The sequence below is a fragment of the Rhinolophus sinicus genome, linkage group LG14, assembly GCF_036562045.2.
Source record: "Rhinolophus sinicus isolate RSC01 linkage group LG14, ASM3656204v1, whole genome shotgun sequence".
Classification (NCBI taxonomy): Eukaryota; Metazoa; Chordata; class Mammalia; order Chiroptera; family Rhinolophidae; genus Rhinolophus; species Rhinolophus sinicus.
In genome coordinates, this window is record NC_133763.1 from 52,740,191 (window position 1) to 52,763,438 (window position 23,248).

Below are 23,248 nucleotides of genomic sequence, written 5' to 3' on the forward strand. Positions count from 1 at the left end.
GCAGGAGTGCCCTTGGGCTCAGTCTTGCACTTTTCCTTCATTTGCACTCACTCCCCACATCAGCTCCTCTACTCCATTCCTATGGCTTGGAATAGCCTCGCTACGCTCATCCTCAAATGTATGTTCCGAGCCCTCATCTCTCCTCTAATCTTCTCTCTCTATATTCAGCTGCCTGACACCTCCATTTGGGTGTCTAAGAGACATTTTATGAAATTATGTCCACAACTGAATTCCTGAACTCCACAGATAAAAACTTTCTCTTCCACAAGTGTTTCCTACCCACCTCAGTAAACGTCACCACCATGCAACCAACTGCTCAAAACCAAACACTCTGGAGTCATTCCTGGTTCCTTTTCCTCACACCGGACACGCATTCCACCTGTCAACTGTCAGCACTATCTTTCATGTAGATTTTAAATCTGACCCCTTCTCACCACGTTCACGTCATCATCTTAGTCCAGCCCAAGCCATCGTCTCCTGCCTGGACCACTGACATCCTTCTTTAAACTCTGCTTCCACGCATGCTCCTCTTCAGTCTATGATCCATACAGAAACCAGAATGATCTTTCTAAGATTTAAGTCAGATCATTTCAACTCCTTTCCTCAAAATGCTTTAATGGCATCTGTGGTGGTTTGCAATGTCCCCCAATATTCTTTGAAACTCTTCACATCAAGAGGTGGGGGTCAATGTCCTCTTGCGGAAGCGGGGCGGGTCTGTGCCTGCTTCAAGCAGTAGAGGACAGCAGAAGCAGTGCCGGCTGACTTCTGCCACTGGGTCATAAAAACCACGCAGCTTCTGCCTCATCTGCTGGAGCACTGAAGGCTGGAGGCCTGAACTGCTTCCTGAGAAGGACACCTACCTACCCAAGGCCAGCAAAGCTTCAGGGAGAGGTCACATGTGGACACTTCAGATGGCAGTCCTTCAGATGGCTGAGTTACTGCAGCCCGGGCACCAGAAATTAAGTGAACGAGCCCTCAGATGCTTCCAGGGCCCCACTAACACGTCTTCCCAGTTCTTGCATCTTCTCCAGTGCAGCCCCAGACACTGTGATGCAGAAAGCCACCATTGCCGTGCCTGATTTAAATTCATTCCTGGCCGACAGAATCCAAGAGCACAATAAAACACTGTTCTAAGTTACTAAATGTTGGGGTCATTTGTACATCAGAATAGCATCCTGAGTCTTGACCACAGTCCGTAAGGCCCCACACAGTCTGACTTCATATTTCCTTACTGCCCGCCCATCACACACTTCCCAGTCATTTTAGCCTCCTCGTTCTCCCCCATAGCACATGGTTTGCTCCCTTCTTTCGATCTCGGAGAGCCTTTCCCTAATGCATAACAAACCAACCCAAAACATAGCACTTTTCATCATTACTCTGTCACTCCCTTAAAATGCTTTATTTACTCTTCATGGTAATTATTACCACCTGATACCGTTTCCCGGAAAGTAAGACCTAGCCAGACAATCAGCTCTAATGCGTCTTTTGGAGCAAAAGTTAATAAGACCCACCTTATTTTACTAAAGACCGGGTCTTAGCTAACATAAGACCGGGTCTTATATTAATTTTTGCTCTAAAAGACGCATTAGAGCTGATGGTCCGGCTAGGTCTTATTTTCGGGGAAACATGGTATATTATGTTTGGATTGGTTGGTGTCTCCCACCCACTAAATGTATGTTCCTTGGGTTTTGTTTTGTTTTCTATTCAGCGCTTGGCCCGTAATATGTCCCACAGAAATACCTGAACAGAGGACCATAATCTGTATTTTTAGATATTCTACTTGGTTCTTTTTAAAAATGTGTCTCCCCCAAAATATTTTTTCTTCTCTTTTCAAATTCTTGCATTTAATAGTTTTCATATACTTATTTTACGGATTACAGTGGATGGATCTATTATCTGAAGTTCTCAGTTCCTGCTGCTTTTTATATCTGTGACTATTGTTCATGGTAAACGAATTGTTTTCCTGTGCTTTTGGTCACTTTTTAATTGTGAGCCTTGCCTTCACTGGGAATCCTGTGTGGCTCAGATTGTGGATCTGTTCCGCCAAAGCAGTTTTTCATATGTTTCTGCCAGTTACCCCAAGGGTAGAAAGGGTTCTGAATAATTTTTTTTTCATTTCTTGGCTTGGGGAATTTCAGATGAAAATAATTTAAACCCATATGTGAGCAGGCCCATACTTACATTTCCAGGGGCTATTCCCAGTCACCCCTAGTCAGAGCCCAGGCTGAGACAGAAAAGTTTCCTTGAACTAGGAGATGGATTTTTTTTTTTTTTAAAGGAATGCGCAGCCCACACTTGCCCATGTGTGGATGGAACCAGCCACCGTGGTGTCATCAGCACCGCGCTCTAACCACCTGAGCTCACTGGCCACCCGGGATGGAATTTTTTATGGTCATCTCCTTTCCCTGAGCAGGAGCCTGTAAGGCTCCCAGCTTTCTACGGGATTCTCCTCTCTGCCTCGGCTCCATCAGGCCTAATGCGTGGTCTCTGGACCCCTCCTGAGCATGAGAATCAAGTCTTTCGGTTACTAAGACCAGAAGGGCTTCCAGAAGCGCCACGCATGCCACAGCATTAAATCACATGCACGCTGCTCATTTTCAGTTACCCTTTCATTTGTGGCCCCTGAGGATTTTCCTCACTACTTTCAGGCTCAGATATGCATTTAAAAGGAAATTTGTTTTTTTTTCTCTTAAGTTTGTTATATTTTATCCAGTATTACTAGGTGCCTTTTAATGAAAATGCAAAGTTTTAAGGTTATTTGATCTGTCATACTCCAGACTCAAAAATGATGGCCTGGAAGCTTACCATTTATTTTCATAATAACTAGTTCAGTATCTTTTCAGAGCAGATAGGTATCCCAGCTTAAAATAAACAAAATAACTCCACAGACTACTAATTGCAAAGAGGAAAATATACCTCAACAATGGAGAGATCTTGCTGTCACCTATACCCAGAGATTAAACTTGGCAGTGCGAACAGTGAGACAACTGGGTACTACGTACCTCCTCATGTGATATAGTATGAAGTACACAGTATCTCCCCACATGAGGTGTTTTTGCCAAAAACATAACCTTTACACTGAAGTCCAGTTTACAGAAAATACAGAGAATCAGAGAACAAGCTAATTGATACCATATGGAAACAATCTGACAAATCTACAATGTAGAACATGTTGCAAATCAATGAGCCTGGTTTCTTCAAATGTTGATATAAAAAAGGCAGAGGGAGTGAAGACTGTTGTAGATTAAGAGACATTTACAGACATACCAAGTGCAATGCATTGTATCTGACTGGATCTCGGTTTAAAAAGAAAAGCTACAAAAAATATTATGGAGAACAACTGGGGAAATTTCCAGTGAACTGGCTATATTAGAGAATATTAGGGAACTTGTTAATTTTGTTAGGTGTGATAATGGTATTGTGGTTGAATAGGAAATTGTCATTTTATGGAGAAGCAACTGTATTCTGCTTTAACCAATGACCACAAACTTGGCTTAAGCAACACAAATCTGTTATCCTACAGTGGAAGTCAGAAGCTGAAATGGCTCTCACTGGGCTAAATTCAGGGCATCGGCAAGGCTTCCATATTCCTTGTGGAGTTTTTAGAGGATAATCCATTTTCTTTCCTTTTCCATCTAGAAACTGCCTGCTTCCCTTGGCTCTTGGCCATTTCTCCATCTTCAAACCAAAGCCCACTCTTCCTCATGCTGCCATCTTTCTGACTCTCTTCTGCCTTTTTCCATTTTTAGAACCCTTGTGATTTATACGGGGCCCACCTGGATAATCCCAAATAATCTCCCTATTTTAAGGTCAGCTGATCAGCAACCTTAAATGCACCTGCTATCTCAATTCCCCCTTGCCATGCAACTAACATGTTCACAGGTTCTGGAAACTAGGATGTGGACATCTTGGGGGGAGGGGCATTACTCTGCCTAACACAGGCGTCTTCAGTATTTAGAGGTAAAATATAAAACTTTTGTTGAAATGGTTCAGGAAAAATATGTATATGCTACATAGTTAAACATTTTCAATTTTTTTAAATTGAAAAGTTATTTTTTTCATTAAAAAAAAAGAAAGAAAGAAAGAGAACAGACTCCTTTCTCAAAAGGAAGCCTTTAAATTTGACCACAAAGAACAGGACAGTAATGTGGCGGAAGAACAGGATAATGTGTGACATTCAACTGAGCAGCAATATTAAATAGGGAGGCGCATGCAGCCCGCCTGGCGCTGCGGATCTGGTTACCTGCTGGGTTTGCTGTTTGCCGGGGGTGAAGCTGCTCTATACGTGCTGATGACGGGTCTCACCTGAAGAGTGAGAGCCTTCTCTATGTTAGTTGTCACAATCCTACTAATTGCCTTGGGGGAAAAGCACATCATTTAAGAAATCTGGACTCCTCAGTGTCTTGTTTTTACATTTAAAAAGGAATAAATAGTATGCTTTATAATTCTTTATAAATACAACTTTAAAAAGTAAACGTGGCTCTGGCTGCCTTTGCCACAGTGTCTGTCCTCTCAGAGAAGAAAGATCCCTTCTTCTACACAGGCATTAATAAAACTAGCTGCACCTGATAACATTTTCATGTTGATAAAATGTGTAAAGGTTAGTCACCGAATTCACTCTATTCAAGTCAGAAAGTGGAGTGGTACAAAGGAAGGAGAGAGATAGGGAATTCAGACTACAGAAATCTACGGGGTTCAGAATAGGATAGTCCTGGTAAATAAATCCTTTTGACATGTGCAAACAGGAAACGCTAAAACCGTCACCCAGTCTTATACTTGAAGAAAAGGGAATTCCTGGTTTGCTTTCTGCCACTGGGAGGTATCAATCAGCGAGAGGTCTAAAACCTATCCACTCCCATGTAATACTTTAAATAACTCCAAATTAGGTAATCCAACAACACAGAAAGGAGGTCGGAGGAAGTAAGAACCTCTGTCTCACTGAAGGGGTCAAGGGCAGAAGCTCCTCAAATCACTCAGTTTTGAAGCACCGCACGTAGCATGTAAGACATACAAGTAAAGCGAGGGTGAAGGCACGGACCACAGAGTAACCAGAAACCTGGAGGTGTGTTCACCCTCAAATAGAGAAGGGCCTAGTAGTAAGAAGCTAAACGCGGAGGCGCTCAAGAGCAGAATCTAGGTCCCAGACGAGGCAGGTCTGATTTCTTCCCCTTCCTACATGACTCTTCTCGCTTCTGCCTCGTGGGTTACACTAACGTGAGGAGGTACCCTCTCCGTTACCAATCTCATTCCTTCTCTTGCATTCCATGTTTATAATACACACCATCACTCCCTCTGACCAAGTTAGAAACCCTGAAGTCATGTGAGATGACTCCTTCCACATACAATTTTTTCATAGACTCTACTATACATAGTTTCCCCGATTTTAACCTGGTATCAGGCTTTATCCTGTAATCAATAGCATCTAACAATCGACAGCATCTTTTCTTTCGTATTAGCTCATAAAATATTGATGCATCTTAAAATCAATGCCATCTCAGATTCCATAAAATACAGTATTTATGAAATACCTACTACTATTATTAGAATTATTCTGGGCACTGAGGATACAATATCGAACAGTCTATCCTCATGGACTTAATATTCTAGTGGGGCAAAGACAGTAAGTAATACACACACGTGAAGTCGTAGTGACAGACACCTTGAAAACAGGCCTAGGAAGGAGACACAGAGTATTAGATATGGGAAAAGCCTATTTTTAAAGGCAGTTGCAAAGTCCTGTGTAAAGAGCCCATCTGAGCTCAGCGAGGAAGTGAGCTATGCATGTATCCGGGAGAAACACAACAGGAGGAGGGACCAGCAAGAACACTGCCTGAGTCTGTGCTTAGTATGTACAGAACGACAATAAAAAGGTGGTGATGAAGTGACACATCCAGCGGAAGGAAATGAGGCAGGAGAGGGAACCCAGGGCCGGATCACGTGTGGTCTTGAATCACAAGACTCAGTTCGGATATGCCTTGAAAGAAAGGCCACAAGCGATGCTGGCGTCCTGACGTGAAACCTGAGAAAGAGCAGCAAGGATGACCCCGGGGCTCTTCCCTCTGCACCCGTGAACGGTGATGCCTTTTGTGAAAATGGTGAACTTGCCATGTTTGGAATGAAAATGAAAAGGGGCGTTTTCACATGGTAAGTCTGAAATGCCTATCAGACATAATCCTAGAGTTAAGAAGAGAGTTTGGGATGAAGATACAAACTCAGGAGCCATAAACATACAGACAGAATTTAGAGTCGTGAGGGCAGACAAACATTTAAAAAGTGAGTGAACAGAGAAGCGGTCTGAGGACTGAGTTCTGTGGCTACTCCGACTTTTACAAAGTGAAGAGAACACCTGGCAAGTAAGTCTGAGGCAAGGTCCGTGACGCAGGGAGAAACCAGCTGTGTGTGGTATTCTGGAAGCCAAGCGCCTCTTCTCCCACGAATCTAAGTATCTCTAAAGATGGAAATACCTCTGGATTCTTGCCAACCTTTTCCACCATCCCTCAGTTCAGGATATCATCTTTTCTCTCCTGATCTATAGCAAATACCTTAAATGACTTTGTGGTCTCAGTATGTCAGGTCCACCCCACCCCCACCCCCATTTATCTTCCATAGATCTTAAAAAAAAAAGCACATCATGCCATCCCATCGTTAATATCAAAGACTTCCCATCACCTACGACAGGTCCCCACATCACCGCGTTCCAATGTGCCTTTGCAGCCTCACCTTCTGCTACTCCTGCCACCAAGCATTTCAGGGCGAGGCACACCGATGTCTTCTTTCACGCTTCCAAGCCTTTCTAGGTACCCTTTTCTTTACGTAGTCAATCCTCCAGCTCTTGCTTTAAGATTATACAAAGACACTTCTTTTATGACTAGGGTGACAATGTACCCTAGTTTGCACGGGACAGTCCCAGTTTATACCTGCTGTCCCCTCACAGTGAGTAACAATGTTCGTTTCACCTTTACTCGTGTCTGTCCGGAGAGTAAATGTCACCCTATCTATGAAACTTCCATGCCCCCTCCTGGCTTGAAGGATCTCTAACTCCTGCAAACACTCTGAGAAGAGGAGCTTGACAGAGGAGAGGAAGGGTATGGAGTGGAGTGGCAAGCCTGAGCGGGGAGCCAGTTGGGAGAAGGGGTAACAGGAAAGGACCCACACACAAGGGGTACCCAGAACTTCAACTCAAAAGGGTGCCTGCCTCCAAGATGCTTCCAGCATATTTTTTTTAGAGAAATACGCTATACACCCTCAAACAGTTCTTATTTCAGACATTACAAAGAAACACTACTCAGTTATATATTTTAAAAATATACGATTGCTACTGGAGTTCAGAGCAAGACTGCACGAGTCTAGAAAAATGTCTACGAAGCTGGACTTGAACCAGCTCTGCAGACTGCCGACCGTATGTGGCAAATACGCAACTGAACAGTGAAGCTCTACATCCCGCGCTGCTGACAAAGTCCCTGCTCAATAGTATGTTCAATGAATGTTTGTGATGATTAGTAAAACTTGCATTCGTTGTTTTAGTTTGCAAAGTACTTTCACATACATTATAGTTTATACGATCCTCATAACACCCCTATAAGATAGGCAAAGTAGGAAAACTGTCTCAATGTTACTGATGAAGAAATCAGCCTTCCTGGGTCTTGCGGAAGAGACTAGATTGCCAGCTTGCCAGTTTCAGCACAAAAGCATTTTCATTTTCCAGAAAGCAATGTTACTGCACGTGTGGCCCATGGGCTGTTGCTGCTGGTCCATGAACTGTTTGGTACTAAGCACAGAAGTTGACAGGAAGCGTTTAGATACTTTTAATTAGACAGGGCCATTTTATGCCTGTTAAATCTAACAAAAAATACTGGGCTTGTATTTTGTGTATCCTTTTTATTCTCTTCTCTAGCAATTCATTTCATTGTATTTACAAAAGTATTGGTCTCTGCTATATTAGAAAACAAAGCAAAAAACTGGTCCTTCACCACAGCAAGTTTAGAGAAGTGCCGCTATGGAGGACGATGTACACGAATGTGTGACCCATGGATGGAGCCCAATAAGTTTAGTTCCGTCGTTTTTCTTTTACTTTAAACCAATGTTTCTAGAAGTATCATTTTAAACCACCTACATCAGAATTACTTCAGATATGTATTTAAAATGCATCTTCCCAGGTCCATCTCAAATAAACTGGAATTTCTTAGAGTGGGACCAAGGAATCTTTATTTTACCATGTTTTCCTGGTGATTATCAGGCATTCTATAGTTTAAGAATGATTGCTTCAAACTTTCACAAAAGAAACAGGAAAGTAAGCAATCTCCAGAGTGTATATTAAACAAAGGGCATAGGAGTTCACCACGTTTTTCCAACCTCCTTCAGAACTTAACTGTCCATTTTTCTTTATACAAAGTGGAACAAACATAGGCTTTCCTTAGGAACACTTTTAAACTAGTACAAGTGACCCTTGAACATGGGCTTGAACTGCATGGGTCCACTTTGACGTGAATTGTTTTCAATAAACATACAGTTGGCCCTCCATGTCCCCAGGTTTCCGCATCCATTGATTCTACCAACTGTGGGCTGAAAACAGCATTTTCGATCCAAAGCTGGGAACCCCAGGTGCGGAGGTCTGACTGTGTGCATTGTTCTACACCATTTTATACAGGCGACATGAGCATCCATAGATTTTGGTATCTGTTGGGGGTCCTGGAACCAAACTCCAGGGATATCGAGGACGACTTAAGTTTTGGGGGAGTCAAAAGTTATATTTGGATGTTTGACTGTGCCCCAACCCATGTGCTGTTCAAGGGTTAACTGTATTGATAAAGAGAGAACAAATAATTCCTTTTCCTGTTTCCTACCAGGGCATTAATACCAGTGGGCAATAGCAGAGCAGAGCTCTGCATGGTTGTGACCCTTCTCACTGCTCTGTAAACACGCTCTCTAGGTGCATTTCATACAGACACATCCAGGAGAGCCTCTTCTCAGATAAGCCATTTTTCAAGGGATACATTCATCACACAAATGTGAAAAACGTTGTGGGAAGTGCACTTCAACAGGAAGGAAAGTAATAAGGTGTGTACTGGGGGCAAAGAGCAGAGGAAAGAGGAAAAAGGAGAATAACATTTAAGTGATGGCTGAGTACCAAAACTGTGGCCAAGAACCACAGAATTTCATTTAATTCTCAGAACATTCCTATGGAGTCCATATCACTCCATCCTAGGAATGAAGTAACTGAGACTCAAAAAGACGAAATAAACTTGGCCAAGGTCACACAGTAAACAGGAGTCATGACTGAAACAGGTCTCGCCGCTTTCCCCACACCAAGGATGGTAACTGGGTTTCAATGCTCATGCCAGCTTCATTTTATTGGCGGCAGTCACCTGTAGCGTAGTGTCCTGTCAGTAGAGACTTACCCAATTACTGTCTGCCACAGGAAAGCAGCAGCACATAAACCAACCATTTACCAGGTTCATACTCTCATAATCAGACTAATAAAGCCGGAGGCATGTGAATTGAGTGGCCTGTGAGGACAATCACATTTTTGTACTTTGAGGAAACAAGAGCTGGGAGGTGGTCACGACAGGGAAACAGCAATGATCTACAATACAAGCCTTAGGAAAATTTCACACAAGTCTTTGGCCTCACAAAAATTTCTTCAAAACATCCCTCAACAATATTCATAGCTCTGTGCAGTACTAAATTAGTCATAACAGAGAAGGGAGACTGTTATAAGTAGCAGCCTAGCTAGATATTTATTCCACAAAGAATAGGCCTAATAAAGTTTCTCTGATGCCAATTCCTGTACTTTAAAGGCACAAAACAATCATAACAAATTTCTATCTCAAAAGTGCTTCGGAGACTAGTGGGTTCGTGCCCCGTACCCGCGACTGCGTGTCGGGACGCCCCGCTCTGCCTCCCACCACACTGCAGACGGCACTTCCGGTACTGGCAAAGCTCGCGGAGCTGCGGCCCTGTCTGCTCCTCTCTGACCTACCCCAGTGCAAGCCCGACAGCTGAGCTCCTTCCCAAGCTACCTACTGCTTCCTACTGCCAATCGGTCCCAGCGATTAACTGGACTTTCCAAACATGTAAGCTCTCTATTTCAGTTCCCTAAAGAAACTCACACATGCGCAAACCAAACTGTGAAACAAATTTCTCAAATGGGAGTTAAAGCCCAAGGGAAAACAAAATGGCTACAGAATAGGTTTCAGGTTAGATGCTACAAAGAGTGAAAGTATCTCCAAATGTACCATTTTATTGGGTCATCTTAGAGGCTGCTTCCCTACTCTGAAAAGTAGCTATCTCTGGCATTCAGCAATTGCTGGAATAGAAAAGGGTGTGGCTAGGGCTCCAGACAGTATGAATCCCTGCAGCTATCTAAGCTCTAGTAACCATTTCTCATTAAGAGGAGATTTAGATAACATGGAACCAGGAGGGACCACCCTGACCTCTATCCAGGATAGAAACCTGCAGGGCTTACCAGACGCTACAGTAAGTGCTCATTATACTACAATGTATCTGGCAAGAGTATCAATCAAAGGTTAGAAACAATCTGGCAAATCAGAGAAAACCAGACACAACTATAGAAGACACTGGCCAGAGCATCACTAAAGCTGCTACAAAGCATTAATGAGCCTGTAAAGAAAGCAGAGGAGGGGCCCCAAAAAGTACAATTCACTTTTATCAACTCCCTGCTGAGCCAAGACTTACTTCTCCAAATTAAAGCTGTAAAAAATTAGATATGACACATTGCATTAAAATCTGTTTTAAGCCCTTCTTAGGTTCTATTTAAACTGACTTCCTATACTGAAAACAAAGGTACGTTAGTCCTTTCACCTAAACCCTAACTTCTTTTTTCTGACATAGTGTATATATATTTGCTTATTGTCTGTTTCCTTCTCCCACTACATTTTAAACTCTAAAGAGGGACCTGTCCACTTTGTTCACCGACAGACATATCCAGAGTTCTCAGATATGTTCCCAGCACTTAAACAATCACTCAATAATTATTTGTTCAATGAACATCTGGACCTTTCATCTGTGTGCTGTTCTGGAAGGGGCGTAAGATGGAGCAAATGCTACAGAATTCTAATTTCAAGGGCAGAACTGATTCATTTCTACTATTTCAGGATTATTCAGCCTTCTTGCTAGATGGAAATTTCTGATGGGTATTCGGTACATAAACATCTTCCCATTTCTAAAGCAAGAAGCCTCAAATCCTGTACAATATTCCCACCCTACTGCAGGTACTCAGCTAAGTTTTGGCTTCCCATTTTTCATTTGGATCTGTGGTCCAAGGGAGGTCTTAGGGCAAGTTGTGGATGAGATACACATACTTGTGTAATTAACAAACACCAAGGCACGAAGAACCCCTAAAATGGATTTGGGGATGATAATTTAGAGTGGGAAAATAACACAGAGCATCACCAGCAGAGAACCTGAACACCCGTACACTGGAGAGACCGGCTTCTTAGCTGGCTTCTTGCTGCTTCACTTTATCATATAAATCTAATAAGCCTTCTTGCAATATGTTATAGTACCTTCCATTATTACTTACTGCCTGGCCTCCTCTACTCTGCCCTCCTAACCCAGTTACTGTCCCTATTTTCCAAAGACAATCTCATTTCTGTATTTGCATATACCACCCTCCTAGAACTTCCCTTGCCACACTTCTAAGTAAATTTCTATTCTTTACGTGATAAAACCTATTTCCTAGTTAATTAATCCTATCCACGTACTTACTCTTCCAATGTCTTGATGATACCTGTTGCTCACTGCCCATCAAAATTAACTCTCAGGCCGGCCCAGTGGCTCAGGAGGTTAGAGCTCCATGCTCCTAACTCCGAAGGCTGCTGGTTTGATTCCCACATGGGCCAGTGGGTTCTCAACCACAAGTTTGCCGGTTCGACTCCCGCAAGGGATGGTGGGCTGCGCCCCCTGCAACTAGAAAACGGCAACTGGACCTGGAGCTGAGCTGCGCCCTCCACAACTAAGACTGAAAGGACAACAACTTGAAGCTGAACAGCACCCTCCACAACTAAGATTGAAGGGACAACAACTTGACTTGGAAAAAAAAGTCCTGGAAGTACACACTGTTCCCCAATAAAGTCCTGTTCCCCTTCCCCAATAAAATCTTTAAAAAAGAAAAAAACTCTCCTTCGGGAGGCTGGATGGCTCAGTTGGTTAGAGCACAGTGCTCATAACACCAAGGTCGCTGGTTCAATTCCCACATGGGCCAGTGAGCTGCACCCTCCACAACTAGATTGAAAACGAAGACTTGGAGCTGATGGGTCCTGGAAAAACACACTGTTCACCAATATTCCCCAATTTAAAAAAATCAATTCTCCCCTTCTTCTGTAGTACTGAAGTGCTGGCCACACAGATGTTCAGTTATACTATATATTTATTTCCTAGCTTCCCTTGCTGATTGTTAGGCTCAACTCTTGCCAATGAAATAAAGAACTCTCGAGCCCCATGCCCCAGACCCATGGATCAGAAATCCTGGGGACAGGGATTAGGAACTGTGTTTTAACAAGCCCTGTGACCCTGATGCACACGCAAGTGTCAGAACCACTGTCCTAGGGATCAGCAGAAAAATCAGTGTAGAAGAACCTGAATCCCTGAATCACCACATGGAACCACAGGAGAAGAAGAACCACTCACCTCAGGCAATTACATGAAAAAAGCACTATTTTGCTGGAGTCATTGTATTTTGGGTTTTTGTTGCAGCTGTTGGGTACCCTCTCCCAGTTCTCAAAACTTTCTGGTCTCAAGATCCCTTTCAGAAGACACTCCTAAAAAGTCAAGGACTCCAAAGAGATCTTGTTTGTGGCGAGAGCTATCAATAGCAGGCATGTCAGAAATAAAAACAGAATTTTAAAACTATTAATTCATTAAAAAAATAAGCCCACATTCCATGTTAACATAAATAACATATCCTTTATAAAAATAACTATTTTCCAAAAAAAGAGAATAATTTAGTGAAAAGAGTGGCATTATTTTACATTTTTGCAAATCTCATTAATGTCTGGCTTAATGAAAGACAGCTGGATTCTCATAGCTGCTTCTGCATTCAATCTGCTGCAATATGTTGTTTTAGTTGAAGTATATGGAAAAAAATCTGGTCTTACACTGATGTGTACTGTAGTTAGAAAAGGAAGAGTATTTTTTTAATTTGAAGTCTTTAATGATTGAACTCATTATTTTAAAAAACTTTTTCAGTTCAAAAATAATTTTAAACTTACAGAAAAACTGCAGAAATAGTTCAGAAAAGTCCCACACACTCTTCATCCCGCTCCCCTGATGTTAACATCGTATATAACCACAGTACGATCACTGACACCAGGCAACACACAGCGACGATACAATATATTTACTACTACTCTACAAGCCTTATTCAAATTTTGCCCGTTTTCCTACTAATATCCTTTTCAGACCCAGGATACAAGCCACAATCCCACATTGTATTTAATTGTCATGTCTATTTGCTCTCTTCCAATCTGTGACTTCCTTCGTCTTTCTTCACCTTCACAATTCGAAGAGTACTGGTCAGTTCTTTCATAAAATGCCCCTCAATGTGGGTTTCCCACATGTCTCTTCACGATTAGAATGAGATTATGTATTTTTGGCGAGAAGATCACAATGTTCCCCTCCTGGTGAATCATTTCAGGAAGTACATGCTATCACTATGTTGCACTGTGCTTTATGCTAAGTTTAATCAGTTGACCAAGGTCGTGTCTGCCAGGCAGCTCCACCGAAAAGTTATTATGGGAAGACAGTTTGAGGCTGTGCAACATACCATTTTGTATCAAGCTTCCACCCACTAATTTCAGCATCCATGGACAATTCCTGCCGGGAGTTATTACTGTAGTATTGATTAATGTTTCCATCACTCCTTCTATATTTATTAATTTGAATTTTACTGTAATAAACAGCTGTCCCTCTCCTCCCATTTATTTATTCATTCATTCAAATATTTATTTATAGCCGCATGGACTTGTGAATATTTATTTTATCCCATGGATTATAACCCATTACTATCACTACTTATTTTGTTCTTAAAATTGTCCCAGATCTCGTCACTGGGACCCCTTCAGGCTGGCCTGGCCCCCGTCATCTTTTTAGCGTGTCATTCCTTTCTGCACCCACATGTTTCAGGTCCATCCGATTTTTTTCCTCTCCCAGTCATTTCTCCAAGCTTGGCTTCCTTTTACAGGAGAACAGCATTTGAAAACCAAGACCTGGTGCCACCCAAGTGTGCTCACTGTCATGGTGATGCCGTTGCCCCCAAGTCCTTCAGAACAAGGAAACATATGTACGAGTATGTGCACGCACACTCCGTACCTATTTTTGTATCTGTGTGTGCATATGTGTGCAGAAACATGTGTATGTATTAAAACTCATGAGTTCATACTGATACCAGAGATGGGTATTCTGATAGTCCTTTCAAATGATCATGTCTTTTCAAATGATCCAAATGATCATTTGTCTTTGATATACTCAAAACTCAATACATGTGGGCAAAGGACATTAACAGACATTTACCCAAAGAAGGTATACTAACAGCCAACACACATGTGAAAAGGCGCTCAACCTCATTAGTCATTAGAGCAAATCAAAACAATGAGCTACCACTTCACACCCACTAGGACGGCTGTAATCAAAAAGAAAGAAAATAACAAGTGTTGGCAACGATGTGGACCAAGTGGAAATCTAGTACACAACTGGTAGAAGTGTAAAGTGGTACAGCTGCTTTGGAAAATAGTTTGGTGGGTCCTCAAAAAGTTAGAATAATCAAAAACAGAATTATCACAGGACCCAGGAATTCCATTAATAAATACCCAAAAGAACTGAAAACAGGTATTTAAACAAAAACTTATACAAAAAGGTTCATAGCGGCACTATTCACAATAGACAAAAAGGTAGAAACAACCCAAATGTCCATCAACTGATGAATGGATTTTAAAAATGTGGCATCTAGTAAGGCCTCACTTAACATTATTATCAATAGGTTCTTGGAAATTGCAACCTTATAACAAAACCAATTTTACTTCAGGCTAATTGATATAAACAAGAATTAAGTTCCTATGGCGTATTTCTGGTCACAAAAACATCACCAAACTTCTAAATTAAGACCCAAAACACTTCTAATATTACACATTGAAATAGATGTGAGCTATATGTACATTTAAGAAAGATTAATAAAAACAAGATAATTCTCTTCCAACCCACTTACTCCTGTTCAGGGTCACCGGGATGGCGGAAGCCAACCCTGGACAGGATGCCCTTCTTCGCAGGGTGCCCTCACACCCACACCCACTCGGGGGGGACAATGTACACCCCCCTATTCACCTAACGTGCGCATCTTTGGGATGTGGGAGGAAACTGGAGTCCCCAGACAAAACCCACACATGCCAACTCCACACAGTGGCCCGGGCTGGAAATCAAAATCAATTTTTTTCCTCATCAACATTATAGTGAAACATTGTTATTCGAGGACTGCTGTATTCCTACAGTGGAATATTATTCAGGTACAAAAAGAAATAAAGTACTGACTGATAGATGGTACAACGTGGATGAATCTCAAAAATATTATGCTAAGTGAAACAGCCAGACACAAAAGGTCACACGTTGCATGGCTCCATTTAATGTGAAGTGTCCAGAACAGACAAATCCATCGAGACAGAAAGCAGCTCAGCGGTTGCTAGATGCCGAGAGAACTAGGGAGTGACTGCTTATTGCGTACAGGTTTCCTTTCGGAGAGAGGAAAATGTTTTGGAATTTGATTTAGGTGGTGGGGGCACAACATTGTGAATATACCAAATGCCACCGAATTGGTTAATTACATGTTATGTGAATTTTACCTCAAGTTAAAAACCAACACAGTACTTTCTAAAGGTTACATGCAATGTGAAACTATATCATACCGTTACATTAAAATCCACTGGTCTATCTTACACTTTGAATGGCTCTTTTGCCCAAAACTGATTTTGTTACATCAAGCTTTGGCCATTTGGAAAATTCTGGTCCACAAAGTCATGTCGTTATCAAATGTTGACCCATTTTATTATATAATATTTTTTAAAAAATCACATTTGTTGATATCACCACTAATCTCATCAGGAAAGTATTTAAGTCCTGGGAAGCTGTAAAACTCATGGTTTAATATTTATTTGAATTTTACCACTGGGCACGAACACAGTCAGTTGTTTTCCTTTAAATTTTTCAAGAATATGTTTGCCAAATACCTAAAGCTAAAGACCACAGCTCACTGATTCTTTTTTTTTTTTAAACGTTTTATTTATTTAAGTGTTTTTCCAGGACCCATCAGCTCCAAGTCAAGTAGTTGTTTCAGTCTAGTTGTGGAGGGCGCAGCTCACAGTGGCCCATGTGGGGATCGAACCAGCGACCTTGTGGTTAAGAGCACCGCGCTCTAACCAGCTGAGCTAGCCGGCCGCCCCAACACTGATTATTCTTTCCTCAAGTAAAAACAGTGCTCTGCGAAGAAAGCAGCTGGTTAGCCTGAAACGCACTCGTACTCTCCTTGCGACAACCATTTTACTTCAATATGTAGCACTAAAGTGTGTAATGAGTATTTCCCGTTTTATCACACAAAATATTCAGAACCATGTTCTGAAGTGTCAAGATTAAATAAAATTCATTTTTACAACTTCATCAAGAATATTCCTAGTGAAACTGGATCTTTTTTAACTGCAAGTTTAAACTGCATGACAATGAAAAGTACAATGACTATTTGTACAGTTTGGTGCTAATGCTTTGATTTGTGCTAAGGCACCAGCAGTTTTCCTCACTATTGCTTTTGGATCTTCAGTGCAAATGTCAACATAGTGAAAAAGGCAAATAATGCCTTTGTATTCAAGTAGTTTGATCTCAAGGCTCCCTGAAAGGGGCTAGGGGATCCCCGGGAGTCCACAGACCATACTTTGAAAACTGCTATCCCAGTCTAATACACTTATTTAACAGGTAACCCACCACTTAATACTATTCTCTAGATTTAATGTAAACTACTTGGCAGTGCACCTTTCCTCTTTGCATTTCTCTTTAGTGCCCACTACTATGGAGCGCCCCTGACAGACTACACAGGACTATTACCGCCTAACCAATTCCGAATGGCACGTACTTTTCCTCACCTAACTGGTCTCAGCTACGTCAGTGGACCCTCTTTCTACTACTCCCCAGGCGACAAAATCCCATTCCTACAAATCTGAAATGATTAATTCCTTCTGGTCTATTTTAATTACTTCCCTTTTGATTTCTAGAGTTTGCTTCCTGGCTCACTCCTCTAGGAAAAAGACTTTTGATCTAGATCAGGGGTCTGGAAACATTTTCTGTAAAAGGCCAGATAGTAAATATTTTAGACTTTGTGGACAAGCTACTCAATAAGCAAATGAGCGTGGCTATTTCCAATAAAACTTTATTTACAAAACCAGGCCGTGGCTGTAGTTTGTTGATTCCTGACACAGACTCTTCCAACATATAGGTCAATCAATCCAGTCTAACTCAAAAAGATCTCCCAAGAGTAAAAAAAGTAGACAGCCACAGACTGGCCAAAAGACACTGAGAAGAACATTGAAAACAGCAGTAAACAAGCCCAACAGTGAGCAATATTACTAACAGCAGCTGACATTCACTGAGCTCTTATTATTTGCTAGGAACTGTGCTAAAGTGCTTTACAACACATTATCTTATTTAAGCCTTTTGAAAAAGGGCTTTAATAATTTAAATAATTCTTCCTTTAGAACAAATAAAATAAGTAACTTTCCAAGGCCTCATGGTGTGTAAATGGCTAAGTCTGATTCAAACACAGGTCTTTCTTACTGCAAGGGCCATCTTCTTAACCATCACACTACACCATCTACCTATTCTGTCCTTCTGGTTTTTTGATCCAAGCTGGTAAGATCGTAATTCTAAATAAAAACAGGCAGACCACTGTTGTTTACTTGCTCTTACAGTATTTTTTCGGTATCACTGAGGTTACTACACAAACCTTGGCTCACATCCTTGAATGGAAAAGCCTAGGTGATCTTGCTTTAAGTGACATACTGTTTAGGAACACGCACCAGAAAGGCCATGCTTCCATGTGACAAGACGTGCTGCCTGCAAAGCCAACGAGTTAGGAGGGACGCGGCCCTTCCCCACTGTCACCTTAGAGGTCAGCACAAATGTAACATTGTTATACTAGCATATTATAACAATCTAAGTCAGTACAAAAGTTCTGACACGTACCAAAGGAAATCTGTCAGACATCATTTAAAACAGGTGATACCACAGTGAAGGGGACACAGGTGGTCAAAGGGCAGATTTCATGCACCCTTCAAAACTACTCTTCAAACACTCCTAAACAGTAACAAGGGCCTATGAGAATTAAGCAAAAAGGAAAACAAGAAGAAAAATCTGTCCACTAATAGAATGTGCTAATTTATGCCTCACTGATTATAACTATCTAACCATAAAATTATTCCCACTAATCTGCTTCCAGGCACCAAAAGAAAAGTTGAAAGTAAATCCTGTGAAAGATCTTTGAAGGTTAAGGAATGAAATAAGCCTTACATCTTCCCTTCCCTTTGTATTTAATGTAAACCAGTGTAAGCGGTTAAACATGACAATACCACACATACAGGTAAAATGGCTGGTTCCCATGGCATTACCAAATAACAGTATAAGAAGATAATAGCAACTCAAAAGCATAATTATTACTTCCAAGAACTAGGGAATCTCACAACTCGCAATGTACCTTTATCTAGCCTTTAGGTTTGAGCTAGGCTGGACTGTCGCTGTCGTCTTCTAGTATTTAACTGACTGAGAAATGATCTCCCTGAATTCGCTTACAAAGGAAACTGGGAAAAATGAGCCCTAGCTACTGGGGGTGGGGAAATAACTGGGCAGCTAGGGAATGAGCAGGCCAGCCACTCTGGTAAATCCCATCCAGCAAGCCTTCTAGAAAGCATGACCTCATACACACTTCCTAACACTTGCACCAAAACACACATACCAAAGGGGAAAATATACATATATTCAATGATTTTTGCTTGTGAAAATGTGGCCAGAACACAAATTCATAGGCTACAACAACAAGCTACAAAAGACTGAATTAAGAAGCTACCTCTAGACTACAACCTGACATCTCTTACTATAGGATAAACTAGTTCAAAAAAGTTCCCTGCCACCCCAAACTCCCCATACCTAATCACTGCGTATCAGCGCCATTATTCTCAACGGTCAGACATGGGCAAAAATGAACTCTTGTAGAACAACTGTACAGTATGACCCTCTTTTACCCACTAATATACTTTATTTCACATTTCCACCTAACACAAGAGCTGCTTCACATATGTACCACACCTGGGAAGCACATGAAGAGAAGTTAAGAAAAAAGGCACCCTGGTAAATTGAAGTATAATTTCTAAATGAATGTTGAGCTCCTAATGACCAATGAAAGATACAATCATTCCAACTGAATCCCAACATTCTGACAGATGCAACGTCTGGAAGCTGAGGTCTCTAATTTTCCCTTCCTCCCACGTGCTGTTTGACTTACCTTTTGTACATCTCTAACTCTGCAGCAGACGGCAGGGGAGAATACGGCATTTTTACAACATACTAAATAGAACAAGAAAAGAGAAAAAGGAGGGGAACTCAAAGGGTAACTAAGAGATATGTTTTTGCTCTATTTTCCGGCTCTTTGCTTCTCGGTAAGAGCACTCCCTTGCCCACCTACTCCTGTACCCTTAGCAACCCTGAATGATTAGAAACAGTTTGGGGGAGAAAAAAAAAAAGTATCTTAAAAAAATTACAGCTGTTAAATCCAGGAGGCATTTCTCTTCTCGACACCCCTCCTCCTCTTCGTCAAGCAAACCCAGCTCTGAAGGGGGGCAGCTCAGAACGCACTGCTGCAGCTCCCAAGAGTCACCACCACTTCCACTAGGAACACGGTCACTCCCACTGGAACCGACGCGCGCTCTCTCATATTGCCACAACACAAATATGGTGTGTTTTTTAAAGACAGCAAGGAAAAAAGTGTGCGTGTCAAAAGGGTATTTTCCTCGCCCTAAGCCTTTCCCTTGTCCATCAGCCCAAGTAAGCAGAGATGACGCAGACTTCCTTATATAATAGCCTGTGATTTCCTAGACTGCAGGCCTTTCCCTTTGTGTTCTGTATATACTTACACACGCGAGCGCGCGCACATTCTCATTGCTTTGCAGCCCCTGGCATGATGCCAGCACTCAGTCAGCTGGTTGACTCCATTCACAGAGCAGGGTTGGAGCTGACATGGAGAAGGGGGTGGGGGGGGTTAGTGAGGGTAAGCGGGAACTAGAACCATCATTGCCACAGACAAAAGAAATTAAAAAAAAAAGAGAGAGAGAGAAAAAGAAAACCTTAGCGTAACATTCCTCTTACAGCCTCAGCTCGAAGAAAACTAGAAGCCAGAGACCATCACAGCAAAAGGATGCAGCAGAAGGGTCGAGGGTCCGAATGGAAAAGAGCTTTGTACAAGACACAATTACTCGAAAACAAATTTTAAAAAGCAATAGCATTTATTACTTCAATCCCATCAGAAATCTCAGCTCATCACCTACACATAGTCAGGAAAAAGGCTGTGAAGAACTCAGCAATTTTGAGTTTCTGCTTTTAGAAAAAGAAAGGGGTGGGGAAGACAGTTAAAAGTACTTACAGGTATACATTTTTCTGCTCCCGCCTCTAGCTGCCAGGAAAGCTGGAGACAAGAAAAGGGGGGAAACAGAAAAAAGAAGGAAAAGAAGGAATAAGAGATGGATTTAGGTTTTGGTTTGGAGGTTTTTTGGGAGGAGGGGGGAGGTTCCCTTTTTCTTTTCTATCGTAAGAGAAGCTCTTTCTACGACACAGGGGCGGCCCCATACGTGCCAGCCCCCTTGAGAGACCTGCACAAACCCAGTCTCCAAGCGGGCACTGCCCTGCCAATCACATGGCGTACTGTTATATTAAACAAAAGAAACAGGGGGATGCTTACTTTTACCCATGATGCCTAGCGGGGGCAGGGGAGGGGGGGAGAAAAACCAGTTGTAGCCGGTTTATAACCTCAGGACATGGAATTATCTCTTAATTTTTTAAAGTCATTTGTGGTACAAAAGTCAGTCTCCCCACCCTAACTATACCCCCCCCCATTTTTTCTGGCCTAGTGCCAAACTTTGCCTTCATTCATGTGAGCTAGTTTCCTCTCAAATCATGATGCTTTAACTGTTTAGTTTCCAAAGCCAACATCCAAGACAGGAAATCACAGCATCAATAATACCAAAACACACTTTAAATTAAAAAAAAAAAAAAAAAAGTGCACCACGAAGACCTACTGCCAACCAAGCTCCTTTTCTTGATCCCTATTGCTCGTGCTAAGGAACAGACAGCCATGGAACAGTGTTCCCTAAAGATTTTTTTCCCGAAGCTGTCCCACAGGTAGGTATCTGACTCCGTTCCACTCAGGCAGGGCAGCTGACTCCACATGTAACACAACTCAGCCAGGTTTCACAGCAAAGCACTCATGACAGTAGATGCACTCGATACAAACGGCTTAGGCCCCTATTAAGTACATATTCACCACAATATAAAAATTAATAAATTTTTTAAATGGCCTCCGCCCAGCCATAGCAGCCATAGTATGGTTACAGTATCATTACACCTTTCTGTGTCCCAGCTAGAACTTCTTCCCTTTTCATATTCCAGCAAACTCCTTACCCACCAGGAACCATTTTCCACACACATCCTACATGCCATTCCACAGACAGATCAAGATTCTAGACATATCTGAGTCTGGTCTCCTGGTTAACTTTCCTTTTTCTTTTTAGAGCAAATGTCTCCAATCACTTCATAAGTAGTTTTCATTTCCCAAAAGTACTGAATAAGAGTCAGAAACTGGGGGGAAGAAATCCAAGCAAACCAATGAGGCAAGACAGTGGTAACTGTTTTGGGGACCTATTGGCTGGGGACCTTTAGCACTAGAATCTTTGTCTGTTTTAGGAAATAAGTTCTTTATAAACAGTATCACTGAATAACAAGGAGCAGGGGAGATTTCCTTACTTTTCCATTGGTATCTATCAATATACCACCCCAAATGCTTGCCTCATCCAAACCTCTGAAACTCAAATAATTGTACTAACTCCATCAGAATCTCTCACAACACTTGCTTTTAAAGCTTCTAAGTCTAGAAAATATGGAGAAAAGTAATCTACACTTTACCTGAAGGTATTAATTTGTAAGTAAAAGTTTTTCTGAACAATCTACTATTAACTTCAATTTTAAGAAAACGAATACTGAGCTAAACCTGAAATAGCCAGTATTGGTCGCTGGCATAAGGCAGTCAGTAATTTAAAACTACAAAGGAAACCCTACATCTATGCCCAAGCTAAGCTTCAAGTGGTTCATGCCGTACCACCTCGGTCACAGCAAGTTGCACTTAGTAGGACTGCATCAGGGCCTCAGACCTAGGTACTGCTATCATTTCAGGAGATAAAGGAAAACATGACATCTGTGATAAATGGGGCAAAGAAAATAATCCATTTTCCTCTTACTCAAAATATTTCCACAAGAGACCAACTATGAATTTCAAACTGAAGCTCAATATTTCTATGTTTAATCAGGATAAGGAAGATTATCTTTTTACAATCATTCCGAGAGCATGCCCACTTAAGTCCACTAAATACATCTGACTGCATTTAAACACTGGTCAATGTTTATCAGTCTTTAAGATAATATGAAACACAATTATGCTGTCGGTAGCGATTACCATTCGCATGATTAATTCTCCAACGTCACACAGGCTAAGGCAGTACACTGTCTGTTTACTACACTACCTGCCTCCGCAGAGTAATTAGCAGTCCGTAGGCACCGGAGATGCTCTCAGACCAACAGGTATTTTTCCTCAGGATCCTGGGAAATTAAGAACTATATGGTAGCCAGCAACCCTGCTCTTTTCAGCTAAATCATCACCATCCAAAATCAAAGGTGCTTAATTGTGTGACCTGAAAACTGCTGATGCTCTAAAGCAGGGGTGTCAAAACTGTGGCCCGCGGGCCAACTGTGGTCTGCAATCCATTGTTAATTGGCCCGCAGCAAATTCCAAAAATATATTTAGTTTACTTAAATAAACCAGGTGAGGCAATATGTACTTCACCTCTAGTGAGTGGCCCGGCTGTTTGTGTATTTTACCACATATGGCCCTTGGTGAAAAACGTTGAAAAAAGTTTGGGCACCTCTGCTCTAAAGGATATAAAAT

The 23,248-nt window shown here is 41.8% G+C and overlaps 1 protein-coding gene across 3 annotated transcripts in view; it reads right to left on the bottom strand.

The window, feature by feature from the left end:
* Positions 1 to 23,248, bottom strand: part of GATAD2B (GATA zinc finger domain containing 2B) — a 74,340-nt gene that overhangs the window by 24,839 nt on the left and 26,253 nt on the right. The window contains exon 2 of one of the 3 annotated variants that reach the window (XM_074318830.1): positions 20,678 to 20,719. The exons of the other annotated variants lie outside the window; for them this stretch is intronic. The gene's annotated coding sequence lies outside the window, so the exon portion shown is untranslated. The remainder of the gene's footprint in view (positions 1 to 20,677; positions 20,720 to 23,248) is intronic. 3 annotated transcript variants of the gene reach the window in all.